This window comes from Schistocerca piceifrons, chromosome 2 (genome assembly GCF_021461385.2).
Source record: "Schistocerca piceifrons isolate TAMUIC-IGC-003096 chromosome 2, iqSchPice1.1, whole genome shotgun sequence".
NCBI lineage: Eukaryota > Metazoa > Arthropoda > Insecta > Orthoptera > Acrididae > Schistocerca > Schistocerca piceifrons.
Genome location: NC_060139.1, coordinates 416,711,692 through 416,726,460, shown reverse-complemented (window position 1 = coordinate 416,726,460; position 14,769 = coordinate 416,711,692).

The window sequence follows — 14,769 nt, the reverse complement described above, 5'->3', positions numbered from 1 at the left end:
CGTCACTAGTCCCCTCCTATAGCTTACCCCTGTTTTTCTCAGAATTTCAAACAATTTGCCCCATTTGACACTGTCAAACGCTTTTTCCAGGTCGATAAATCCTATGAATTTGGCTTGATTTTCCTTTAGTCTTAATTCCATTATCAGCAGCAACATTAGAATCGCCTCTCTGGTGCTTTTACCTTTTATAAAGCAATTTTTCCACGTATTAATCTTGTCAGAAAGTTGACTGCAGGAGCTGTTAAGCTGATTGTGCGATAATTCTCTTGCAGTCTTAGGAAATGTGTGGATGATGTTTTTCCGAAAGTCATATGGAAAGTCTCCAGACTCATACTACACACCAACGTGAATAGTCGTTTTGTTGCCACTTCACCCATTGATTTTAGAAGTTCTAATGGAATGTTATCTATCCCTTCTGACTTATTTGATATTTAGTCCCGCAAAACTCTCTTAAATTCTGATTATAATATTGGCTCCCCTATCTCTTCTAAATCGTCTCCTGTTTCTTCTCTAACACATCAGACAAATCTTAACCCACTTAGTGGCCTTCAGTGTACTCTTTCCACTCATTGTCTCTCTTCTCTGCTTTTAACAGTGGAATTCCCGTTGTACCCTTAATTTTACCACCCTTGCTTTTAATTTCACGGAAGATTGTTTTGACTTTCTTATGTGGTGAGTCTGTCCTTCCGACAATCATTTTTTATTCCATTCCTTCACATTCTTCATGCAGCCACTTCGTCTTAGCTTCCCTGCACTTCCTATTTATTTCGTTCATCAGCGACTTGTATTTTTGTATTTCTGAATTTCCCTGAACATATTTGTATTTCCTCCTTTCATCGATCAACTGAAGTATTTCTTCTGCCACCCATGGTTTCTTCGCGGTTACCGTCTTTATACCTATGTTTTTCTTTCCAACTTCTGTCTCGGCCCTTTTTAGAGATGTCCATTCCTCTTCAACTGTACTGCCTACTGCGCTATTCCTTATTGCTGTATCTATAGCCTTAGAGAACTTCAAGCGTATCTCGTCATTCCTTAGTACTTCTGTGTCCCACTTCTTTGGCTACTGATCCTTTCTGAATAATCTTTTAAATCTCAGCGTACTCATCATCATTACTACATCATGATCTGAGTCTATAATCGTTCCTGAGTACACCGTGAAATCCGGTACCTGATTTCGGAATCTCTGTCTGACCATGATGTACTCCAACCAAAATCTTCCTATATCATCTGGCCTTTTCCAAGTATACCTCCTCCTCTTGTGATTCTTGAACAGAGTATTCCCTGTTATGTCATAAATTTATTACATATCTGAATTAGCCTTTCACATCTCTCATTCCTTGTCCCAAGCTCATATTTCCCGTAATCTTTTCTTCTAATCCTTCGCGTACTACTGCATCTCAGACACCCATGACTACTAGATTTTCATCTCCCTTTACGTACTGTATTACCCTTTCAATATCCTCATATACCTCCTCTGTCTCTTCACCTCCAGCTTGCGACGTCAGCATGTATACCTGAAGTATCGTTGTCGGTGTTGCTTTGCTGTCGATTCTGATAAGAACAATCCTGTCACTGAAATGTTCACAGTAACATACTCTCTGCCCTACCTTCCTATTCATAACGAATCCTACTCCCGTTTTACCGTTTTCTGCCGCTGTCGATATTATCCTATACTGATCTGACGAGAAATCTTTCTCCTCTTTCCACTTCACTTCATTGACCCCTACTATCTGAAGATTGAGCCTTTACACTTCCCTTTTCAGATTTTCTAGATTCCCTACCATGTTCAAGGTTCTAACATTCCACGGCCCGACTTGTAGAACGTTATCCTTTTGTTGATTATTCAGTCTTTCTGATGGTAGCCTCCCCCTTGACAGTCCCCTCCCGGAGATCCTAAGGGGGACTATTCCGGAATCTTTTGTAAATGGAGATATCATCATGACTCTTCTTCAATTACAGGCCACATGTCCTGTGGATACACGTTACGCGTCTTTAATGCAGTGGTCTCCATTGCCATCTGCTTCCTCATGCCGCTCATGATAGCTGATTCTTCCGCCTTTAGGGGCAGTTTCCCACCCTTAGGACAAGAGAGTGCCCTGAACCTCTGTCCGCTCCTCCGTCCTCTTAGACAGGCCGTTGTCAGACTGAGGGTGACTTCTTATGCCGGAAGTCTTTGCCCGCCAATGACGATAATTTATTAAAATGTAAGCGGCGGCGAGTTTCGAGCCTGGGACCGAGGACGTTTTGATTACGTTTCAAAAACACTACCCTGCCCCTTCCTTTTTTATGTCATTTTGTTCGTTGGATTTGTTCAGGGCGGAGATCACATGATACCCATTCAAGCTCGCCGTTGATTAGTACAATCACTTCTTATTATTACACAGGCCAGTTAACCCACTTACTGAACATGCTGCGCTCCCGTGCCGGCGTCCCCTACACCACGTATACATCTACCGGTGCAGTACGGGTACAATTTCATACGAGAGGCCAAACTAACGTCTTCCAACAAATACGGCAACGCAGCATACAGGAAACGCATATATCGCTCTCCTCTCAGTCTGGGTGGTAACATATGTGGCCCTCTCCCTGTGGGATGCCGATCGATGATACCATGCCCGATAATGACACCGCATCGTTGTTGGTACCCTCATACCATTGAGCTGTGGCAGTTTTCTTGTGCCCACTCGTGCCAATTATGCCAATTCATTATGCCCTCCTTCGTGGAATAAGCTCCGTCGGCGAACAGTATTATCTTTGAAAAATGCTGGTTGTGCCTCTGACGCCGTAGGATGAATTTGCGGAAGTCAAGCCTCTGCTGGTAGTCTCCTGGCCTTCTGCATGCGCAAGGGATAGGTAGTGGTTTCTGTGCATTACTAGCATAGCAGTAGATTGTGACACTTCGACCGTATTGGCGAGAGATCTAGTGCCTTTTATTCGGTCGTCCACAACAATTCGCAATAAATTCTCTTCATCATCCGCCCAGTAGTCTACTGTCGGCCCCCAGCACTAAATCCTGGAGGCGCAACATATGGACAATACTCCATCAAGCGCCTATCCACAGGGTGAAATGCTTTTGCTGTTGGAAGGCGCCGATAAGGAAACCTATCGTGATAGAGTCGTCTTGCAACGTTAGCTCTTTCATGGGCAAGCCCGTATGTGAAGTGCATGTCGGCGTGTTCCTTGTTTGTGAAACTTGCCGTGGGAGTAACATTGCGACGCGTCCGTCGGCGTCTGTCAGCGCGGCGGGTATCGGCTAGAGTGGACGGCGCAGAACTGCAGTGAATACGTCATGCACGCCGCGGTTTTCCTTCCGCGAAAGACCTCTCTTTCCGTTTCCAGGAAAAACATTCCCTGACATGAGACTGTACACTGTGTCACCGGCGGAAACGCGTGGTGCACTGCTTTTGATGAAGTTCCACATCCACTACGATGGGATCTGCTCCTTCTCTTGTTTTTAAGATCCTGGCAGATTCAAACGGGCGCAATGGTATGTCATGTGATTCATCTGTACATATGTACATCTGTTTTATGTGCAAAATTCAACGAAAAGAACAAAATTAACATCGTTCGTCACATTTTGCGTATAGCAGCATGCAGTCGTCAGAATATTTTCCCTCAATTACGGCATAATATTGATGATCCGAAACAATATGACCACTGCCCATTGCGAGACTGAACACTGCCTAGTTGCAATGCGCGAGACGCAATGAGGAAAGCATAAAAACGACACAGAGAATGTGCACCTGTCACCCACTAGTCGCAGGCAGTTTGGGTGAGTGGACTGGGGGCCATTTAAAGAATGCATCTAAGGCTCTCTTGATGCTATCCCTGTTCGTGACAACGCTGGTGCTGATGATGCTATCAGAGCCTTAACTGATACCACGCTACGTGCGATTGACGAGGCGATACCCAGGATGCGGCACTCTCGCAGGTGGCCCCTTGAAATAATGAGTGCCATAACACCCAAGACAGAATTTTCAGAGAGTAGCAATTGACAAGATTCCCTGCCACCAAACGTATCCTCAACCAATTGCTCCAATAATACACTACTGGCCATTAAAATTGCTACACGAAGAAGAAATGCTGACGATAAATGGCTATTGATTGGACAAATGTATTATACTAGAATTGACAGGTGATTACATTTTCCGCAATTTGAGTGCATAGATCCTGAGAAATCAGAACCCAGAACAACCACCTCTGGCTGTAATAACGGCCTAGATACGCCTGAGCAAGGAGCCAAACAGAGCTTGGATGGCATGTACAGGTACAGCTGTCCATGCAGCTTCAACACGATACCACAGTTCATGAAGAGTAGTGACTGGCGTATTGTGACGAGCCAGTTGCTCGGCCACCATTGACCAGACGATTTCAATTGGTGACAGATCTGAAGAATGTGCTGGACAGCGCAAAAAAAAAAAAAAAAAAAAAAAAAAATGGTCAAATGGCTCTACGCACTATGGGACTTAACATCTGGGGTCATCAGTCCCCTAGACTTAGAACTACTTAAACCTCACTAACCTAAGGACATGACACAGATCCATGCCTGAGGCAGGCTTCGAACTTGCGACCGTAACGGTCGCGCGGTTCCAGACTGAAACGCCTAGATCCGCTGGGCCACAGCGGCTGGCACTGGCCAGGGCAGCAGCTGAACTTTTTCTGAATCCAGAAAGGCCCGTACAGGACCTGCAAAATGCGGTCGTGCATTATCCAGCTGAAACATAGGGTTTCTTAGGGATCGAATGAAAGGTAGAGCAACAGGTCGTAACACATCTGAAATGTAACGTCCACTATTCAAAGTGCCGTCAATGCGAACAAGAGGTGACCGAGACGTGTAACCAAAGGCACCCATTACCATCACGCCGGGAGATACGCCACTATGGCGATGACGAATACACGCTTCCAAAGTGCGTTCACCACGATGTCGCCAGTCACGGATGCGACCATCATGATGCTGTAAATAGAACCTGGATTCATCCGAAAAAATGACGTTTTGCCATTCGTGCACCCAGGTTCGTCGTTGAGTACACCATCGCAGGCGCTCCTGTCTGTGATGCAGCGTCAAATGTAACCGCAGCCATGGTCTCCGAGCTGATAGTCCATGCTGCTGCAAACGCCATCGAACTGTTCTGGCAGATGGTTGTTGTCTTGCAAACGTCCCCATCTGTTGACTCAGGGATCGAGACGTGGCTGCGCGTTCCGTTACAGCCATGCGGATAAGATGCTCGTCATCTCGACTGCTAGTGTTACGAGGCCGTTGGGATCCAGCACGGCGTTCCGTATTACCCTCCTGAACCCACGGATTCCTGTTAACAGTCATTGGATCTCGACCAACGCGAGCAGCAATGTCGCGATACGATAAACCGCAATTGCGATAGGCTACAATGAGACCTTTATCAAAGTCGGAAACGTGATGGTCCGCATTTCTCCTCGTTGCACGAGGCATCATAACAACGTGTCTCCAGGCAACGCCGGTCAACTGCTGTTAGTGTATGAGAAATCGGTTGGAAACTTCCCTCATGTCAGCACGTGGTGGGCGTCGCCACCGGCGCCAACCTTGAGTGAATGCCCCGAAAATCTAATCATTTGCATACCACAGCATCTTCTTCGTGTCGGTTAAGTTTTACGTCTGTAGCACGTCATCTTCGTGGTGTAGCAATTTTAAAGGCCAGTAGTGACATTATAAGTACAATAATAGTTCAAATGAATTTTCTTACATGAATTTAGTAGGTTAATTTTGTCATGTTACTAGTGTTAAAAAATTGTTTCAACTTTATGTGGAAGGGGAGAAGATACAGTGACGGCGGAGAACCACCGGAATAGTAATAGGGTAGAAAAATGTAGATGATTGGTCTGCCTGGAAGATGGCGAATGGTTTTTCTTATGAAGAAGAAGCGACTCTCTGCCCTCCAAGTCGCTAGGGGTCTCCGAGCCTGATGCAAAGACTAACGCCCTGGCTGACACGTTCACAGACAACTTCGCACCAATAAAGGATCCCATAGATGTCGACACGTAACGTGTATCCACAGGACATGTGGCCTGTAATTAAGGAAGTATCATGATGATCTCTCCATTGGCAAAAGATTCCGGAATAGTCCCCCATTCGGATCTCCGGGAGGGGACTGCCGAGGGAGAGGTTACCATGAGAAAAAGATTGAATAATCAACGAAAGGATAACGTTCTACGAGTCGGGGCGTGGAATGTCAGAAACTTGAACGTGGTAGGGAAACTAGAAAATCTGAAAAGGGAAATGCAAAGGCTCAATCTAGACATGGTAGGGGTCAGTGAAGTGAAGCGAAAGGAAGACAAGGATTTATGGTCAGATGAGTATCGGGTAATATCAACAGCAGCAGAAAATGGTATAACAGGTGTAGGATTCGTTATGAATAGGAAGGTAGGGCAGAGGGTGTGTTACTGTGAACAGTTCAATGACCGGGTTGTTCTAATCAGAATCGACAGCAGATCAACACTGACAACGATAGTTCAGGTATACATGCCGACGTCGCAAGCTGAAGATGAACAGATAGAGAAAGTGTATGAGAATATTGAAAGGGTAATGCAGTATGTAATGGGGGACGAAAATCTAATAGTCATGGGCGACTGGAATGCAGTTGTAGGGGAAGGAGTAGACGAAAAGGTTACAGGAGAATATGTGCTTGGGACAAGGAATGAAAGAGGAGAAAGACTAATTGAGTTCTGTAACCAGTTTCAGCTAGTAATATCGAATATCCTGTTCAAGAATCACAAGAGGAGGATGTATACTTGGATAAGGCCGGGAGATACGGGAAGATTTCAATTAGATTACATCATGGTCAGACAGAGATTTCGAAATCAGATACTGGATTGTAAGGCGTACCCAGGAGCAGATATAGACTCACATCACAATCTAGTAGTGATGAAGAGTAGGCTGAAGTTTAAGACATTAGTCAGGAAGAATCAATACGCAAAGAAGTGGGATACGGAAGTACTAAGGAATGACGAGATACGTTTGAAGTTCTCTAACGCTATAGATACAGCAATAAGGAATAGCGCAATTGGCAGTACAGTTGAAGAGGAATGGACATCTCTAAAAAGCGCCATCACAGAAGTTGGGAAGGAAAACATAGGTACAAAGAAGGTAGCTGCGAAGAAACCATGGGTAGCAGAAGAAATACTTCAGTTGATTGATCAAAGGAGAAAGTACAAACATGTTCCGGGAAAATCAGGAATACAGAAATAAAAGTCGCTGAGGAATGAAATAAATAGGAAGTGCAGGGAAGCTAAGACGAAATGGCTGCAGGAAAAATGTGAAGACATCGAAAAAGATATGACTGTCGGAAGGACAGAATCAGCATACAGGAAAGTCAAAACAACCTTTGGTGACATTAAAAGCAACGGTGGTAACATTATGAGTGCAACGGGAATTCCACTGTTAAATGCAGAGGAGAGAGCAGATAGGTGGAAAGAATACTTTGAAAGCCTCTATGAGGGTGAAGATTTGTCTGATGTGATAGAAGAAGAAACAGGAGTCGACTTAGAAGAGATAGGGGATCCAGTATTAGAATCGGAATTTAAAAGAGCTTTGGAGGACTTACGGTCAAATAAGGTAGAAGGGATAGATAACATTCCATCAGAATTTCTAAAATTATTCGGGGAAGTGGCAACGAAACGACTATTCACGTTGGTGTGTAGAGTATATGAGTCTGGTGACATACCATCTGACTTTCGGAAAAGCATCATCCACACAATTCCGAAGACGGCAAGAGCTGACAAGTGCGAGAATTATGGCTCAATCAGCTTAACAGCTCATGCATCGAAGCTGATTACAAAAATAATATACAGAAGAATGGAAAAGAAAACTGAGAATGCGCTAGGTGACGATCAGTTTGGCTTTAGGAAAAGTAGAGGGACGAGAGAGGCAATTCTGACGTTACGGCTAATAATGGAAGCAAGGCTAAAGAAAAATCAAGACACTTTCTTAGGATTTGTCGACCTGGAAAAAGCGTTCGACAATATAAAATGGTGCAAGCTGTTAGAGATTCTGAAAAAAGTAGGGGTAAACTATAGGGAGAGACGGGTCATATACAATAAGTACAACAACCAAGAGGGCATAATAAGAGTGGACGATCAAGAACGAAGTGCTCGTATTAAGAAGGGTGTAAGACAAGGCTGTAGCCTTTCGCCCCCTCTCTTCAATCTGTACATCGAGGTAGCGATGATGGAAATAAAAGAAAGGTTCAGGAGTGGAATTAAAATACAAGGTGAAAGGATATCAATGATACGATTCGCTGATGACATTGCTATCCTGAGTGAAAGTGAAGAAGAATTAAATGATCTGCTGAAAGGAATGAACAGGCTAATGAGTACACAGTATGGTTTGAGAGTAAATCGGAGAAAGACGAAAGTAATGAGAAGTAGTAGAAATGAGAACAGCGAGTAACTAAACATCAGGATTGATGGTCACGAAGTCAATGAAGTTAAGGAATTCTGCTACCTAGGCAGTAAAATAACCAATGTCGGACGGAGCAAGGAGGACATCAAAAGCAGACTCGCTATGGCAAAAAAGGCATTTATGGCCAAGAGAAGTGTACTAATATCAAATACCGGCCTTAAGTTGAGGAAGAAATTTCTGACGATGTACGTCTGGAGTACAGCATTGTATGGTAGTGAAACATGGACTGTGGGAAAACCGGAACAGAAGAGAATCGAAGCATTTGAGATGTGGTGCTGTAGACGAATGTTGAAAATTAGGTGGACTGATAAGGTAAGGAATGAGGAGGTTCTACGCAGAATCGGAGAGGAAAGGAATATGTGGAAAACACTGATAAGGAGAAGGGGCCGGAAGATAGGACATCTGCTAAGACATGAGGGAATGACTTCCATGGTACTAGAGGGAGCTGTAGAGGGCAAAAACTGTGGAGGAAGACAGAGATTGGAATACGTCAAGCAAATAATTGAGGACGTAGGTTGCTTGTGCTACTTTGAGATGAAGAGGTTAGCACAGGAAAGGAATTCGTGGCGGGTCGCATCAAACATCGCATCAGTAGACTGATGACAAAAAAAAAAAAGAAAAAAAGATGTCGACCATGTTCGCCTGGTGCGGTAAAAGCTTCGAACATTTCTCACTGGCCCGGTGGGCGAGCATGATACTATTAATCACTCACAGGAGGCTGAACATCAACTAACCCGTCTCAACACTTGGAAAACTGGAAGCTACGATCAGGTCGAGGAAGCTGTGTTCAGGCAAGCTCCGCCTGATCCCCTTCAGAGTATCACTGATATTTTTAAACATATTTTAAGAAATTGCGCTACCCGATGGCAAGGAAGCTTGCGTAAGTAGTTGCCATTATTGAGCAGGGAACTATGCGGGGATTCCGCAAAACTACAGCCCGATCAGCCACTCTGAACTATCAAAGAGTCTTCGAAAGGCGGTATCTTCGAATACGCTTGACACATATCGAACGTACGAAGATCATACCGCCAGAACAGTTAGATTCCCTGCGCGGACATTCGATTCAGCAACAACTATTGCGGTTCGTAGAAGGCACAGAGGGTGCCCTGGAACGTTGAGCGTACTCAGGGGCGATACTCGTAGACGTCTAAGAGCCTTCGACAGCATCTAGCATGAGATCCTCCTTTACACCAAACGAGCAGGCCGCTGCTTCTTGTCTGGAAAACCGAACCGTCCATGTCTGTGCCAGCGACGTCATTTCTACAGCTGGGCCAATGAAGGCGGGAGTGCCGCAGGGATCCGTCCTGTGTCCACTGCTGTACCCCCTCTTTACTGCTGTCGTGTCCAAAACGGAGGGGGTTAACCTTGCGTTTTACGCAGATGCCACACCGCCCTACTCACGCTGCCTGCGAGTTGACGTGTTCAGGAGCAGCTTACAAACACCCTGGGACATTTTGGGGACATGGAGCCAACTGTAGACTAAAGTTTAAGACCGCTAAAAGCTAGACAGTAATCATAACACGACACAGAGTCCCCGTGGATCTTAGGTCAGTGCGGATGATATGAGGTCCCGCACAGCAAAGTACCTTGGCGTAGTCCTTGGTGCGCATACGAAAGCAACATATGGAAAAGGTCAGAGGGAAAGCAGTAAGTTCTCATGAAAGTGGTGTACCCTCTTTTACACCATACATCGACTTTTCCCTTGCACTGCGGCATAACGCTATCCCTGATCCGGCTAGTGCTAGAATACGCAGCCGTAGTGAGGGGGAAAGCCACCGATCTACATATACGTCAGCTACAAGTGCTGCAGGCAGGATCGTTAAAGTTGCCCTTCACCTACCAAGAGTCTTTCCGACGCCCGAATTGCACTCACGGGCGGGAGTTCCGTACTTAGGCGATGAATTCAAATAATCTGCCGTATGTTTCTATGAATAGCTTAGACAGTCTCAAAATAGGTTAATAGCCTTTTTAGGAAACCAGGGCCACCGGCTAAAGACTGCAATGTGGCCATATCTGCTCTGGAAAAAGAATTTCCGCGAGCTACAGAAGAAGTACAACAGCAGGCAAAAATGAAAATTCTGAAGTAGAGAGGGCATCCAAAATTGAGAGGCCAAAATGAGCAATATTAGGAAATACAAGAAAAGCACAAAGCGCTTATTACCATGAAAAGCCATATGACAGGGCTGTTAGTGAGGAAAAGCAGGAGAGAGACCTCTTAGCGACGAATGTGGGGTAAAAATGGGGAAATCCACTGACGTAAACGGCTTCGACAGAGGGTTGATTATTATGACGAAACACCTGGAAACGAGCATCTAGGAAACGGCGAACCAGGGGCGGCTGAATGCCACTGTCGTGAAATTCTATGGAAAGTGGTTGAAGGGCGGTGAAACTACGAGTAGATGACAAATTGTTGGCTGTTCACACCTTCTTACAGAATTTGGGCGTCGAAGGTTTGGCGTCTCTGTAAAGTAGTATATGCGCCGGTCTGTGGTAGACTGACGACGGAGTTGGTACAGGCGCAAGTGTTTCGGATTTCGGAGTACACCGCTCAGCGTATATCTGTGAACTTGTGACACCGCAGCAGATGACCCCTATGTGTTCTCAAGTTGACCAAACGAAATCGCCACTTACGATTGCAGTGGGACGGGGATCATCGACATTCCACTGAGCATCTCTGGAAACGTGGCACCTGCCCGGATGAGTCACAGTTCTTGGTACACCAGGTCGACTGTCGTTTCCGAATACGCCGAAACGAGCATCGCGCCACGGAGTAGCACAGTGTGGGCAGTATGCTGTGAGACACGTAACCTTGACTCCAGTCCGACTTGTAGTAATTGAAGGCATTATGATACCCGAGGACTACGTGAACAATATTGCGGACTACCTGGATCCCTCCATTCTTGATACCTACGCGACTGCGATTGCATCTTCCAGATGAAAAGTGTCCGTGTTGCGAGTCATAATCGTGCTTCAGTGATTTGATGAGCGTGATAGCGAACTCATTTACGAGGGTTATTCCAAAAGTAAGGTCCGATCGGTCGCGAAATGGAAACGACTATGAAAATCCGATAAAGCTTTGCACAGATGTGTTGGGTAGTGTCTCTAGTATTACCCCAATTAGCATCACGTCGCTCTTCTCATTTCTGAGCTCGCAGTGAGTGCGCAAAGATGTCTAGAAAATAGTGTCTGCCGCCAAGTACGAGGGCCTGGTGAGAAATTTCGCCTGAAGCTATGCAGCCAACATTACATAACTGTCGTGCTGTTTCGTCTTCACGACAATTCTCAGCCGCATTCTGCAGGGGCAATGAAGATGCTCCTGCATCGTTTTCAAATGGAAATGTTAGATTACCCACAATACAGTCCGCAATTGTCTCCCCCTGAGTTTCATCTCTGGTCACATGAACCGCTGTCTTTGAAGACAACATTTTGACACAGACAACGAGGTGTAGGCCAGCGTGGAGAATTGGCGGAAAGCACTGGCGGCTGCCTTCTATGATGAGGCTATTGAAAAGTTGGTACAACGCTATGACAAAAGTCTAAGTCAGAACGGCGACTACGTAGAGAAGTAGCTGAAAGGTGTAGCTAATTGTTACAAGTAAAACATTTCTGATGTTCACTGTGGTTTCAATTTGGCAATCAATCGGACCTTACTTTTGGAATAACCCTCGTAGATGTCTTGGTCACCCAGTTCGCCTAATATGAATATGATAAAACACATCTGGCACCAGCTCCGCGCCTATTATCTACCGCCCCGCAACGTGATTGATCAGTGCGTAGACATATGGTGCCGTATACCTCCAGAAAACTAAAAAATACTTGTCGAATCTATGTCACAAATAGTCGCTACTGTATTGCATTCCAAAGGCAGACCAACACGCTACTAAGTAGCTGATCACAATATTTTGGTCCACCACTCTAAGTCGATGACGCTAATCTCCCTGAATCGTATAAGGCAAATAGTGAATAACGAACCAGGTGCAATATAGATTATACTTACAAATATACGTAACTGGGTTAGTACTCTCCATTTGTTAGAATGTAGGGTGGCGTTGGACATTACACAGGTAATGTGAGTGGGGTTGTGACTCATAACAGTAATTATAAGAATTAAAGAAAATAAAGCCTTGATCTCACTGGCGATGTTTAGGAGTGATCAGATATTGTACAGGAAGGTAGTTCTTTTGCCCAAGTCTACTGTTTTTCGATTGGTTTGAGACTGTCATCTTTTGTCCACTTCTTTTCATTTCTACGTAACTATATCATCATCCCCAATAATCGATTCTTCATATTCTCGACTGGATTCGTGACAATTATTTTTCACGTCCACTGCTCCCTCCAGTGTTAGGATAATTACTCGCGGATGTCATAACACATGTTCCACTTACATGTCCCTTCTTGTGGAATCCACTATAGATCCCTATTCTCATCCATCATATTAACTACTTCTTCATTTCGAGGTAGTTAACTTGGATGTTAAACGCTAGTGTCAAATATTGTCTCTTGATCCTCGGTAGAAGATGGTATGCATTAATAAGCAACGAGTACAAACACCTGAAACAGTAACGACAGTAAAATTTCTATGGGTCACCATCTGGAGCTGCTTATGGTGAAAGAGTTAAATGGAGTGGCTTGTAGGGAAGACAGACGGCAGATGAACAGTCGTAAGAATAAGTGTTATCCACAATGGAGGTGGCAGCAAAGCCTTGTCAATTTATTCTTGAACAACGTTGGTCGCTGTGGTGCCCTGACCAGGTGGAGTAACGGAAGAGATCGACGTCACTCGTTGCGTAACTGGTGAGGGGGTGTCCAAACGGCCAGCCGCGGTGGTCTAGCGGTTCTAGGCGCTCAGTCCGGAACCGCGCGACTGCTGCGGTCGCAGGTTCGAATCCTGCCTCGGGCATGGATGTGTGTGATGTCCTTAGGTTAGTTAGGTTTAAGTAGTTCTAAGTTCTAGGGGACTGATGACCACAGCTGTTAAGTCCCATAGTGCTCAGAGCCATTTGAACCATTTGGTGTCCAAACAGCGTGAGCGCGTCACAGAAAAGATGAACAAACTTTAGCGGTGAACGCTACAAGAAACGATTTGAAGTATCGTTGAAAGGGTGGCTCTTAAAATTTTGAGAGCCTACGATTAAATAAGAATGAAGGAAAGACATTCTCAAAATGTTTCTCGAATAATGAACATGACACTAAAATTGTAGAAATTTTGTGATATGAACATAGGCAGCACTTCATACAGGCATCCTACTCTAGTGCAACGGTAAAAAAACTGATCTTCGTAGTACTTTTTCTGAATGGAATTAAAGTCTTTTTGAATCTGTTTTTGATACACTATCGTGGCTTGTTTTTTCTGACGATTATCTCTGTAAGTATCTTGAATTTGAGTATGAGAAATTAGAATTGAGGTATGTTTTGGTTTTTGAATTATCTTACATGCTTTATTGCTATTCGTAACGTAGCCCACGTCAGCTCCAGGCCAGGAAAATACAGACATCGAGGTAGAACAGGCAGAAAATAAATCGGTGGTGGATGGAGCAGTGGCTGTATCTTTGAGAATGTAGCGGACCCCGTTTGCGAGAAGTTGTTCGACGTGTTGCTTTGGCGAGGACAGCGAGCAGCAACACGTTGACCTCGCTGTTCTCCTTGACCTCCACACAAATATCAGCTCTGCAGGTCAACCTGATGGGCACAACGTCAGACGAGAACTAATAGCAGTTCAGCCTCTACGACCGTTGAGAAAAGACCACAAGCAATTTCTTCTTAATACGTTTTATACAAGCAGAACGATAATGAAGTGCTGTGCTGTAGTTGTCTAGAATGAAAAGACCACAAGCAATTTCTTCTTAATACGTTTTATACAAGCAGAACGATAATGAAGTGCTGTGTTGTCGTTGTCTAGAATGAGTTGTTCGAATTGGGTTTTTCAATTAATGTCTCTACAGTAATACAGCACCTTCGATACAGCAAAACATGTAGCATCTATACCATAATAAGGATGTCTCTCTCCAACTGAGTACGTTATTATGCACAAAAGCGATCACGGAACATATACGTTACAACATTCTATTTGTTCGTGCTAATAACAGTAAATCAGAAGCCGTATGCAGTTTCTGTATTTTGTACAGTGTGGTTTGTATCTTGATGCTCTATGTTCTCAGACCTAATTATGGTTCAAAAATGGTTCAAATGGCTCTGAGCACTATGGGACTTAACATCTTAGGTCATCAGTCCCCTAGAACTTAGAACTACTTAAACCTAACTAACCCAAGGACATCACACACATCCATGTCCGAGGCAGGATTCGAATCTGCGACCGTAGCAGTCCCGCGGTTCCAGAC